Here is a 13,690-nt window from a genome sequence, read left to right as displayed (position 1 = left end):
TTTTCTCTCTTCTATATTTCTGAATCCTTCTTCTTTCTCAGAAAAACCCAAAAATCGTTCGTTGCACCCAGTTACTCAGGAGTCTTCCAGGAACTTTCCCCTATAAAATCTACTTCTTTCTATCGAAGAACATACTGTAAGTACCTCGTCTTTTGGTTTTGAAGAAATTTTCCTTTTACTGGTCTTTTTTTTTTACCATGCTCATCCGCACTTCACCATAGTCAATATTAGGCTATTTCCGAGATGTTTTTAGTGAATAAGCTTCAACTTAGATTCAATGAGTAGGTCCTAAAATATCTTTAGAACTATGACATTCATAAAACTTGGTAATTTCTAGGTAAAGTTGGGTAATCCATGGTGAATTTAAAAAATACTCATTCGGGATATAGAAGATGAAAAGGTTTTGGGGTTCAAACCAGGTTGCTTAGAGATCACGCTTTTTGGGTGGTTTTGCACTAAACCGCCTCCCAAGGAAAGTAGTGGCCTGATGTTCTGACACACGAATTCCTAAATATCAGGGGTCTGTTAGGAAACTGAGGCGCGTAACTTAGGGTAGCGCGTGACATCACGCGATGGGGCTAAGGATAAATCAGCTTGTACATCAAAATTAAACCATTCCCCCCGTACTTCCGTGTCGTAACCTTTACATCCTCTTAGGTAGCCTACTAATTAGATCGTTCTGTTCATTAGGCGATCTGATGGCTCCCAAGAAGAACACAGCCAGCTCGTCCTCTCAACAAAAGAAAAAGGGGAAGGAGGTCTCCCCTGAGTCTCCCATTCCCCACTTCGGTCCAATGGTGGAAAATGAGGTAGTGGTTGACCCCAACGCCTAATTCGGGGCGGAAAGAATCGTTTCCAAGGTTACGACCCAGGGGAGGGTGAACAAGATCATGCTAAGCCACAACATCGAGGTCGGGACTAGAGTTCTCATTGCCTAACCTGTTTTTGAAGGGGAACGGAGTTGTTCCCCTCTCCAGGACGATTTCGCGACCTGGAGTGACGAACACTTAAAGGAAAAAGCCTTCCTCCCCTGGGACCAATACTTTGTAGATTTTCTGAATTTCGTGAAGTTGGGTCCATTTCAGCTCCCCCCAAATTCTTATAGGCTTTTGGCGGGGCTGAAATGCTTGTTTTTAAAGCATGAGTGGGAGGTCCACACTCCGGCAAATATATTATATATTTCTTCTTCCTCATAGCCAGCCCAGAATAGAGAGGTCGAGGTGACGGGTTCTACTATCTCACCAAATTCCCCAATTCTGCTCCCATCATCGAGCTCCCAAGCCAACCTACCGACTATAAAGACATGTTCTTTATGTCGAATAGGTTCTAAAACTGTGAATACAGATACTTCAACTGTCCTCGTAAGTTCTTTATTCTCTGACCTCAGCTCGTGAAATTTTATTCTTTCCAAGATATTTCCCTTGTACATGTATTAACTGAGTTTATTTCTTGTGCATCCATATTTGTGAGGACGTCGAAGTCCGCAACCCTTGGGGGTCAGTACGAGAAATTTTATGGGCTGCCCCCTAGTGAGAAGGACTACTGCCAGATCATGAATGATGTCACAATACTGGCGTTCCAGTTGATTGGCGAAGGCCAGACGTTGGCCTTAAGGACCTGGGCTACCCTCTCGGTAATCCGCGAGCTCCCATCCTCTCAAGAAGAGGCCTTGCCGGCCATCGAAGGCGAGGAAGAGGATGAGGTGCCTCTTGTGCAAAAGAGGCGGGTTCCTGAGGCTGTTCGGGAACCCGATTTAGAGCGAGTTGGGTCAGGGGCAGCAGCCGGCCTCTCCGGCCAAGGTAGCCCATACCCCTATAGGGAACTAGATAGGGTTGTTGTCGATTTTAGGTTAGTTAGGTTTAACCCAAATCAACTCATCCATCATCATCCTCATGACCCAGATTGGGACATAACCCTGCTACAATGTGTAGATCACCTAGTGGTGTGTCATGACATTAGTTACCCAAAGGGCACAATTGTTGTGGACAACACTTTAAGTTTTAGATCTGCCATTTTTGAGGAGTATGGAACCAACCATAGGACCTGGCCTTCTCTGCTCCAGGGCGCCTTTGCCCCTGGATTTAGATAGTACGTAAATGAGTCCAACCCTGAGGTAGAACCAGAGCCTGAACCTTTTAGGATCCAACAAATACTAGTCGTAGACTCTCCCTCTCCTCCAGTAGTCCCAAGGCCAGAGGTCGTGATAATACACTCCTCCCCCAGCCCGGAGGGTAGGATATTTATTTATTTTCTTTCTATATGTTTTTTACTTTATTTGAGAACTAATCCCCTCTTATTTTTTCAGGCGAATAGATGGAACAAACCAGAGCTCCTGACCTCTGTACTGCTTTCCAGGTGGGGAAAACCGGTTTGGGACCTGTCGTGAAGAGGCCCAGATTTACGAAGAAGGCCCCTTCGGCAGTAGGAAATGTCTCAAAATCCCCTGCCAAGGGGAAAGGCACGAGCTCGACAGCTCTAGTGTCTTCTTTTACTGAGAGGAGGATTCCTCCTCCTCATCCTCCACCTTGGTTCGTGCCTCCTTGGGATCAAGTAATACAAGTTGATCCTCTAGCTCCCCCTGCCCCAACTGTGACCGTCCGAATACCAGTAGATACCCTAGGATCTAGAGAAAATCCCTAAAGCCTTTCCGGGAATCCTTTACAAGACGGCGAGCCACATGATGGGGCACGCCTATAAGGCCAGCTCGAGGGACTTGAGAACTATCGAGGAGCAGAGTCTGAAGAACATCCTAGAGTCAGCCTTGGGGATGAACCTTATAGTAAGTTATCCTTCTTTGGTGACATCTTTCTTTTTATCGCGTCTAAGGATATATCTGACTTGCCTTATTATTTTGCAGTCTACCCTGGCTCAATATCGCAGTATAGCCCGAGATAGGGCTAGAAATGATGAGCTCCAGGCCAAAATAAATGTCGCTAAGACTGCCCTGACAGCTACTCAAGAAGGCGAGCAGGCTGCCAAAGTTGCCTTTGCGGCCGCTCAAAAAAGCGAGTATGATGCCAAGTTTGCCCTCGCCTCATCCCAGGAAAGCGAGCAAGTTGCAAAGATTTCCTTGGCTGCTCTCCAGGCTCAAACTGCACAACTCCAGGCCGAGGTTGATGAAGCCAAAGCAAAACTTCTTGAGGCCGAGGCTGCAGCCAAAGAAGAGAAGGCGGCCTCATTGTCGTCCATGAAAGATATGTTGTACCATTGCTGGGCCTTTAACCAGGATGGGAACTTTTCATTCATGGCTTCCGCGCTGTGGGATTCGTACCTTGAAAAATTCAAGGCTTGGATCTTGCAAGAACCATCATAAACGGGGGATACTTTTGTGGCGGGCGAGGAGGTTACATCCTCAGAGCGACCTGGAGGAGCTCAGTGACAATCTTTTTCCTTTTATTTTTGTTTTTTATATTTGTTTGTAAACAATTGCCTTTGGGCTTAGTTCAAGGTTTTTCTCCTCGGGAAAATTTTATTTTCAATTTATATATCTAACTTTTTATCTATTTATATTTCATTTATTATCTTTCATGTTTATGACTCCTTAGACTTGTACAATCAAGATTTTAGGAATCGATTTTTAGATCGGGATAGATATTTTGAGCTCGGTTATATCCAAACTTTATGTGTTGATTTATATCATACCTGTTAAGAATCAGGCCTTGGACCCGGTTATATCCAGGATTTTAAATATTTTAAACTTAGTTCATGTTAGGTTTATTGACAACTCAAGCTTTAAAAAGCCCTCAATTTTAAACAATTTCCCCAACTTTCCAAGTTTTGTACCTGGTTGTATCCAGGGTTTTAAATGATCAAAACTGAGTTTAATTTAGGTTTATTGATATCTTGAGCTCTTAAAAAGCCATCGAATATTAAATTTTCCAAGCTTCTAAGTTTCGGACCTGGTTGTATCTAGGGTTTCAAGTAATTTAAACTTAGTTCGTGCTAGGTTTATTGACATCTTGAGCTCTTAAAAAGTCGTCGAATAATTAATTTTCCAAGCTTCTAAGTTTTGTACCTAGTTGTATCTAGGGTTTTAAGTAATTAAACTTATCCATCGATCTTATTATGATCCACCTCGGGCTATATGCCCCCCCAAGTAACTAGAATGTAGACTTTCTTAGTTGCTTTTACAAACATCAATACACGAGCTAATACAACCTTAACAAGAAACATTATTTAATAATCCATGTGGACGCTCAAAATTCAACACCGGTAAAGAACCCACATCTAATGCCTAAGGTCTCCGGAAGGTCCAAGGCAACCATGTTTGAAGTCCATTTGAACCCTCAAATTATTGCTCAAAATGACCCTGCTCAAATTGACCAAAATGACCCAAGCGTCTCGCGCACGCTGCCTGCGCAAGCACCCCACGCGCACGCCGCCTCGCGCCCGCAAGCCCCGCGCGCACGCCGCCTCGCGCCCGCACGCTCGCCGCCTCGCGCCAGCGCGCCCCGCGCGCCTCGCGCCCGCGCGCACGCCGCCTCGCGCCTCGCGCCCGCGCGCCTCGCGCCCTCGCGCCTCGCGCCTCGCGCCCGCGCGCCTCGCGCCCGCGCGCCTCGCGCCCGCGCGCCGCGCGCCTCGCGCCGCGCGCCTCGCGCCTCGCGCCCGCGCGCCTCGCGCCCGCGCGCCTCGCGCCTCGCGCCCGCGCGCCTCGCGCCCGCGCGCCTCGCGCCCGCGCGCCTCGCGCCTCGCGCCCGCGCGCCGCGCGCCTCGCGCCCGCGCGCCTCGCGCCCGCGCGCCTCGCGCCCGCGCGCCTCGCGCCCGCGCGCCTCGCGCCCGCGCGCCTCGCGCCCCGCGCGCCTCGCGCCCGCGCGCCTCGCGCCCGCGCCCGCGCGCCTCGCGCCGCGCGCCTCGCGCCCGCGCGCCTCGCGCCCGCGCGCCTCGCGCCCGCGCGCCTCGCGCCCGCGCGCCTCGCGCCCGCGCGCCTCGCGCCCGCGCGCCTCGCGCCCGCGCGCCTCGCGCCCGCGCGCCTCGCGCCCGCGCGCCTCGCGCCCGCGCGCCTCGCGCCCGCGCGCCTCGCGCCCGCGCGCCTCGCGCCCGCGCGCCTCGCGCCCGCGCGCCTCGCGCCCGCGCGCCTCGCGCCCGCGCGCCTCGCGCCCGCGCGCCTCGCGCCCGCGCGCCTCGCGCCCGCGCGCCCGCGCGCCTCGCGCCTCGCGCCCGCGCGCCGCGCGCCTCGCGCCCGCGCGCCCCGCGCGCCTCGCGCCTCTCGCCCGCGCGCCCCGCGCGCACCAAGGGCTCGCAGTAAGGTCACCTCACCTCGCCCCCAAAGGCCTCGTCCAAGGGCCACGTGTGCCTCGCTTCGCTCACCGGCCACGTCAAAGGCCTCAAGAGACATAGCCTCCACTAAACACCCTTCGACCATGTATCAGGAGCCTCGTAGTATGGGGGATGCAAAGTTATGGTTTCACAAGATAAGCCCCTGATCTCATTTGTAGGCGTCATGCCTCCTCACACACGCAGCAGGCCCCGTTGAAGAAGCCTTATCTCTTTTCCTTAGCTTCCCTACCCTTAGTAGGACGAGGAATAACCATTGGGTACATGTTACCCGTACGTGTACGGGTGCATGACGCACAACCATGGGGAGGACAGGAGCATGACCCTGACACCTGTACCACACAGGTAGTGGAGGTGCGGATCAGTCCAGAGAGTGGAGGCACTATATGCACGCCTCTGACTATGTACCAGGCTGACACTATGATCCTCTGCTCCACCACTCTTCCCACACCACTGCCACCTGTGCTATTACCCTGACATGGTACTTTTGTACTATTTTGTCTCACGGGACCACCATGTATAAGGGGCCATTAGAGCCCAGCTATAAAAGGGGCTTGACCCCTCAGAATGAGGGGTTGGAAAATTCATTGTAAGGAGAGGCTATTGAGAAATATACCAGGACTTGCTCCATCATTTATCTGTGTTTACTTTTCCTTAAATTTTATTCTTAGTTCTTATATAAACATCACATAACTTACCTTTGAGTTTTCCGATCTAATTTCGTTGACGAGATTTCACCGTCAACAATCCATTTGTTATTTAATTAAATGACTTTTATAATTAAGCCTTACATGGATGACTATACTAATGATAATACTTTTTTAAATGCATGGCGTTCCAGGTCCGTGGGACTATTTCTCCATTCAACCGAGCTATCTTGAAATTTCCTTCACGCAAAACTTCCACGATCTGATATGGTCCTTCCCAGTTCGAGCCTAAAACGTCGTCCTTGGGATCCTTATTCACCAGAAAGACCCTTCGGAGAACCAGGTCACCTAATCCAAAACCACGTCTCTTGACTTTAGAATTAAAGTAACGAGTGATTTTTTGTTGATAATGGGCGAGCTGTAACTACAAATCCTCTCGTTTTCCATCAATCAGGTCGAGAGAAGCGTTGAGTAATTCATCATTTTGTTCCTGGCTAAATGCCATTTTCCTGTGAGTGGTTACCATAGCTTCGACTGGAAGGACGACCTCACTTCCAAAAGTTAAGGAGAAAGGAGTGTGTCCCGTGGAGGTCCTGAGAGTAGTTCGGTATGCCCAAATTACTTGCGAGAGCTGTTCAGGCCATATTCCTTTGGCCTCATCTAACCTCTTCTTAAGGCTCTCCTTTAAGGTTTTATTCATGGCCTTGACCTGTCCATTGGCCTGTGGATACGCTACCGAGGAGAAACTCTTAATAACGCCGCATATCAGGCTACAATCAGATCGCGATGAATCCGGCGGATCAGGAGCACACCAGCTTCATGACCCCGACTAACGTCTATTGTTACAAGGTCATGCCGTTCGGTCTGAAGAACGCCGAAGCTACCTACCAAAGGCTAGTAAATAGAATGTTCGCAGACCAGATCGGAAAAAACATGGAAGTGGACGTTGATGACATGCTAGTCAAGTCAAAGACTGCTGATAACCATGTTTCCGACCTGGAAGAATGTTTTAAGATACTACGGGAATATGGCATGAGGCTCAATCCACAGAAATGCACTTTTGGAGTCGCGTCAGGGAAATTCCTGGGGTTCATAGGCAATACCCGAGGAATCGAGGCAAACCCCGACAAAATCAGATCACTGCTCGAGCTTCCTTCGCCAAGGTCGCGAAAAGATGTCCAAGGCCTGACAGGAAGAGTGGCAGCCCTCAACCGGTTTATTTCCAAGTCCACCGATAAGTGTTTGCCCTTCTACAACCTGCTCCGAGGAAACAAGAAGTTTGAATGGTCAGTAGAGTGCGAAAGCGCATTCCTCGACCTGAAGGCACATCTGGCTGAGCCGCCCGTGCTATCCAAACCCAAGGCAGGAGAGCCTCTTTTTCTCTACCTGGCTGTTACTGAAGACGCAGCTAGTGTCGTACTGGTACGAGAAGAGGACCAAGTTCAGAAGCCAGTCTACTACATCAGCAAGAGACTTCTCGGGGCTAAATCCCGATACCCGCTGATGGAGAAATTGGCGTTCTGCCTTATCATGGCTTCGCGAAAGCTCAGGCCGTACTTCCAGTCCCACTCGATTCACGTCATGACCGATCAACCTTTAAGGCAGGTTTTGCAAAAACCTGAAGCGTCGGGACGGTTGTTAAAGTGGGCCATCGAACTCAGTCAGTTCGAGATTCTGTACACTCCGCGAACTGCTATAAAAGGTCAGGCCCTGGCCGATTTTATGGCAGAATGCACGGGATTCCAGGAGGATCCCGCAGAAAACTCACCCCAAATCAGCCCACCCCTGGCTTCGTGGAGGGTCTTTGTAGATGGTTCATCCAACAAGAACGGCTCCGAAGCTGGAATCATTTTGATATCCCCCGAGGGACATAGATTCCACTCGGCACTGAGATTCGGATTCAAAGCCTCCAACAACGAGGCCGAATACGAAGCTTTGCTGGCGGGACTGAGGATAGCCCAGGAGTTGAAGGCGAGCTCCGTCCAGTGCTTCAGTGACTCCCAGTTCGTGGTAAACCAGGTCCTGGGAGAATATCAAGCACGGGGACCCAAGATGGCCGCCTATCTGGCGAAGATAAAAGTTGAGTTGTCCACGTTTGAGCGAGGCTCGATCGAACAGATACCTCGAGAGCAGAACGCTAACGCAGACGCTCTTGCCAAGCTCGCCACCTCTGGGGAAACGGAGACCTTGGGGCTAGTACCAGTCGAATTCTTGGAGAAACCCATCGTAGAAGATGTCAAGACGGAGGTCGAGATGATCGATGCCAGGCCGATCTGGATGACCCCCATCCTTGAATATCTCGCCGAAGGCAAGCTGCCTGAAGGACGTAACGATGCACGTCGAGTCCTGTACCAAGCTCCTAGGTATACGATAGTCAATGGGGTGTTGTACCGACGTGGGCACTTCCTACCTCTCCTCCGGTGTGTTCTTCCAGGCGAAGCAAAGGCCATCCTGCAGGAAGTGCACGAAGGATTTTGCAGAGACCACACAGGGGGGCAAAGCTTGGCCTTAGAGGTCCTAAGGCAAGGATATTACTGGCCAACTCTGTCCAAAGACTCAATCTCATACGTGAAGAAGTGCGACAAGTGCCAGCGATTCGCCGCAGTTGCCCGAGCTCCTCCAGTCGAGCTGAAGATGACCTCGTCCCCATGGTTGTTTTCCTTTTGGGGGATAGACTTGGTTGGCGCCCTCCCCACTGGAAAAGGCGGGGTCCGTTACGCCGTGGTAGCCATCGACTACTTTACAAAGTGGGCTGAGGCAGAACCCTTGGCGACGATAACTTCCAAGAAAGTGCTTGACTTCGTGGTTAAAAGCATTATCTGTCGATTCGTCCTGCCCAAGAAGATCGTTTCAGATAACGGCACTCAGTTCGACAGCGACCTGTTCACCGAGTTTTGCGAAAGGCACGGAATTGTGAAAAGTTTCTCCTCCGTGGCCTATTCTCAAGCGAATGGCCAGGTCGAAGCTGTCAACAAGACCCTAAAGGCGAGCCTCAAGAAAAGATTAGACGAAGCAAAGGGGGTCTGGCCAGAACAGCTCCCCAAGGTCCTGTGGGCATACCGGACCTCGCATCGGACTCCTACAGGTCATACTCCCTTTTCCCTAACCTTTGGGAGTGAGGCAGTCCTCCCCGTGGAAATTAAGGTGCTTTCGCATAGAGTCCAGTCTTACGACCAAGATCGAAACCACGAGCTCCTGTGCAATTCCCTCGATCTAGTTGATGAAAGGCGAGAGGATTCGCAACTCCAGCTCGCCCATTATCAGCAGAAAATCACTCGCTACTTCAACACCAAAGTAAAAAAACGCGCCTTTAGCGTTGGCGACTTGGTCCTAAGGAGAGTTTTCCTGGCCGGGAAAGATCCCAAAGATAGAGTTTTAGGAACAAATTGGGAAGGACCATACCAAGTCATCGAAATCATCAAGGAGGGAACTTATAAGTTAGCTCGACTTGATGGAGGGGCGGTCCCGCGGACTTGGAACGCCATCCACCTAAAGAAATATTATCAATGATTCACTTATAAGGCTTGGAAGGCCACTTTTTATGTATGAATGAGAATCAGCTTTTTGTACATGTTTGCAAGTGTAATCTAAAGTAACCATGAAAGACCCTTTCCCAGTTACTTGGGAGGCATATGGTGCCTGAATATAACCAGGTCTCCTTAATGACTTAGAAGTTGATTCATATCGATTGACCGTTGTTTTTCTTAAAAAACATGAGATATTGATAAGGATTAAACGCTAACTAAGTCCTATCCTGGATATAACCGGGTCATAAAACTTAGAAGTTGATTTAAATCTATTGATCGTTGTTCTTCTTAAAGAGCTCAAGATATGGATAAAAGTTAACACGAACTAAGTTTTCAAATTAAGTTCCTGGTCCTAACCGGGTCATAAAACTTAGAAGTTGATTTAAATCTATTGACCGTTGTTCTTCTTAAAAGAGCTCGAGATATGGATAAAAGTTAACACGAACTAAGTTTTCAAATTAAGTTCCTGGTCCTAACCGGGTCATAAAACTTAGAAGTTGATTTAAGTCTATTGATCATTGTTCTTCTTAAAGAGCTCGAGATATGGATAAAAGTTAACACGAACTAAGTTTTCAAATTAAGTTCCTGGTCCTAACCGGGTCATAAAACTTAGAAGTTAATTTAAATCTATTGATCGTTGTTCTTCCTAAAGAGCTCGAGATATGGTTAAAAATTAGCACGAACTAAGTTTTTTAAGAAATTGTAACCAAAGCGTGTAAAGAAAAAAAAGAGGATCAATTGAAAGCGCTAAATCAAATTGTCTCGAGGTGAAAGCACCTCATGCAAAGGTTACATAAAAAGTATTTAAAAATATTGAAGGGCACAAGAAAAGAAACGCCCTAAGCTCCGCCAGGTGGCCCCTTGGAGGTCGCCGCCTCGCCTTGCTCAGCTGCGCCAGAACCATCCCCGGTCTCCGAGGGCGCCTCTTTATCAAGGCGAGCTTGGAACTTCACCAACAAGCGCTCCCAGAGGCTCGCTGACATGAAGGAGAAGTCTGCATCTGGATTGTAGACCCAGCAATGGTAGAACAGATCTTCCATGGACTTTTCGTCTAGGGCAGCCTGGGCGGCCTAGACCTTAGTCTTCGCGGCATCTAGGTCTGTCCGCAAGGTGGCGAGAGAGGTCTCGAGCTCTTGGACCTTCAAGCGGGTTTTTTCCAACTCGACCTGCGAGGCCGCCAAGGCATCCTTAGTCGCCTGCAGGGTAGTCTGGTGCTCGCTCCTCATGTCCTCGAGCTGAGTTTTGGTCCTGACGATGCTCCGATGAAGGGCAACGACACTCTGCGAAGTTGAAAAGACAATTGCCTCAGAAAAAAAAAAAGGGAAGGAAAAGCAGAGCAAAGTGTAATGTTAAAAACCACAAAAAAGTAAGTTAGCTTACCGTCATGGCCATGCCCAGTGAAGACTCCAGCACGCCCACCAAGCTCAGTGTCTCGATGGCCCGGAGCTCCTTCTCGGTGAACCTGTAAATGTGGCTGACGGCGTAGTTCGCCGACTCATACACCGTTCCCCGGAAGGCCTCGGGGATCTTCTCCAGGTCTTGGGAATTGACTGGGATGCGTACATCGGAGGGTACAAGCGCCGAAGTCCCGAGCTCCGTTCCTGCGTCCCGGGCGGCGGCTGGAGCTCGCGGAGGGGGTGGAGGCATGTTGCTTCCCCCTGCAGCAGGAAGAATCGCTCCCGCGACCTGGGCAGCCGGGGTTTGCTCCTTCTCCTTAGCCGGAGACTTGGTGGGGACCCCAGCGGCGTTCTTGGACGTCCGGAGCCTTTTCATTTTTGGCCCAGCAGAGGGGTTCCCCCCGAAGACCGCACCTCGCAGGCTCTCCTCGGGCTGAGACATCTCTTCTGCCAAAACAAAAACATGGTTAGTACGAGTTAGCAACCATACAGATACAAAAACAAAGGGGTAAAGATAAAAAGTATATGAATACTAAGGGAATCCTAGCCCCCGAGCTAGAAGAAGAATCTAAGTCGATTACTTCCCGAGCTGGCGCAAGTTCTGGATCCGAGTCTGACTCAGGGCTAGATTCCTCTACGTATTGCCTAAGCCCCAGAGCTACGACACCCCTCCGGAGTGATGGCCATGTACGAAGGTTGGTCCCATACTCCTCGAATAGGATCGACCTAAAGGCTAGGGTGTTATCTACTACTACGGTACCCCTAGGCCGGCTATCTTGGTAGTCCAGCACAAGCCGGTCAACACAATGGAGCAGGGTGGTATTCAGGTCCGGATCATTTCAATGACGATGGAGGAGCTGCCTAGGATTGAACCTAGCCAGCCGGGGGTCTGCTGTGGCCCTATCTAGACTCCTAAACATGTAAGAGTTACCTTGGCCAGAAGGACCTGCGGCTGCTCCGGATTGGATCCTCTCCTCGCCTGTCCTCTAGGCGACCTCCAAGGCCCACTTCCTATTCCTCACGAGGGGAACTTCGTCGCCCTCATCCTCCTCGTCTTCGTCTCCCACGACCTCCTCCACGATGATGGGTCTGGTGTCGCGAGCTGGGGGAAGCCCCCGAGGCCTCCTGAGGTTTAAAGTCTGATTTGGGAAAATTAGCTTGCAGGCTATCATCGTCTCGTCTGTTACGAGCACGCGGTAATCTTTCTCGCTGGGGGGCAAGCCCGCCAGCGTCTCGTATTGGGCCCCGAGGGTCACAGATTTCTCTGTCCTCGCGAAGATGGCTGCAGAATTAGTCTAAGTCAGAAAGGGGTACGAGAGGAGCTAAAACAACACTTAATTTACGAGCTAAGGATGAAAAACACTTACGAGGATGATTGAAGTAGTGGAGCTCGCAATTCCTGAACCCCGTCGACATGAAGAATTGATCCTTGAAGTCGTTGGGGTGGCTGGGCAGCTCGATGACCGCAGCCGTATTGGGGAATCGGGTTAAGTAGTAAAACCCGTCGCCTCGGCCCCGCTGATCCAGGCTGGCCTTGAGGCAGAAAAAGTATAAAATATTTGCTGGAGTGGGGACCTCCCACTCGTGCTTCAAAAATAAATATCCCAACCCCTCCAACAGCCGATAAGAGTTAGGAGGAGCTGAAATGGTGCCATCCTCACATAATTGAGGAAGTCCGCGAAATACTGGTCCAGCGGGAGGAATGCCCCCGCCTTGAAATGCTCGCCGCTCCAGGCCGCGAATACCTCGTCGAGCGGCGTGCAGCTCCGCTCGCCTTCCGCGGGAGGCCGGGCCACCACGGATGCTCTCCCCAGGGCGATGTTGTGGGAGAGAAAGATTTTGTTGATCTTCGTCTGGTCGGTGACCTTTGAGACGATCCTCTCCGCCTCAAAGAAGGCATCGGGGGCGACCTCAACCTCCTGCTCCACCGCCGGCCCAAAGTTGGGGATTGGGGAGTCCGGCATCACTGCCTTTCCTTTGTCCTGCTGTGAGGCCGAGCTGCTGACGGTCTTCTTGGGAGCGTTCCTTTTCGGTGCCATCTGGTTGCCTAACAAACAAAAGAAAATATTTCAAAAAGGCGACCCAAGCGTGAGGAAAAATCAAATGTTATTTGCACGAGCTGAGGTAAGCCCAGCCCGTGGAAAGTGGGACCACGCGATTCAATGAACACGCGCCTGTGCTCCCAACAGATCCCCGATTACTCGGAATTCGTGTGTCAGGAGGGTCAGGATAAAATTTTCCTTGGGGGAAAGTTTCGATAGGCAAGGTTGGCAAAACCGCCTGTGAGGCGTGTCCCCTTAGCTACCCGGTTTTGCACCTAAAATATGTCAAAAATCCTACCAAGAAAAAGCATCGTGTAAACCATACTCTTAAGTGATTTCCTACAGCAAAAATACCCTAACCTAAAAGGATTTCACCCTCCGCATCCACCAAACCCAGTAAACCCTTGCATGCGGCTACAGTTAAACATTTACCTAAGCTACAGTGAAATATACTTTCAAAACACACATGGTCAGGAAACTTACAGTGTTTGACTGGGAGGTGGATGAGGGTATCGCCTAGGTGAAAGCTTCGTCGGAGTATTGGCTTCCAAAGCTTTGAAGAAATCCTTACGTCTGAGTTTCTTGAACGCTGAGTGTAGCAGTCACAGAGAAGAGGGTTTTTTCTTCTGAGATGAAGAGAGAAGAAGGAGAGAAGTTCTGAGAAATTTCAAAAGAAAGGGTGGCCCATGCGTAGGGTGCCCACCCCTTTTTATATACGTGAAGGGTCACATGTAGAGGGCCGTTGGATGGCCCTGATGAGGGATCTGAGGCCCTCCACTCGAAATATGGAACGACGGCTGGGC

This window comes from Humulus lupulus, chromosome 8, assembly GCF_963169125.1.
Source record: "Humulus lupulus chromosome 8, drHumLupu1.1, whole genome shotgun sequence".
Lineage (NCBI taxonomy): Eukaryota > Viridiplantae > Streptophyta > Magnoliopsida > Rosales > Cannabaceae > Humulus > Humulus lupulus.
The sequence above is the reverse complement of the archived record's forward strand: the minus strand, read 5'-3'. Positions refer to the sequence as shown.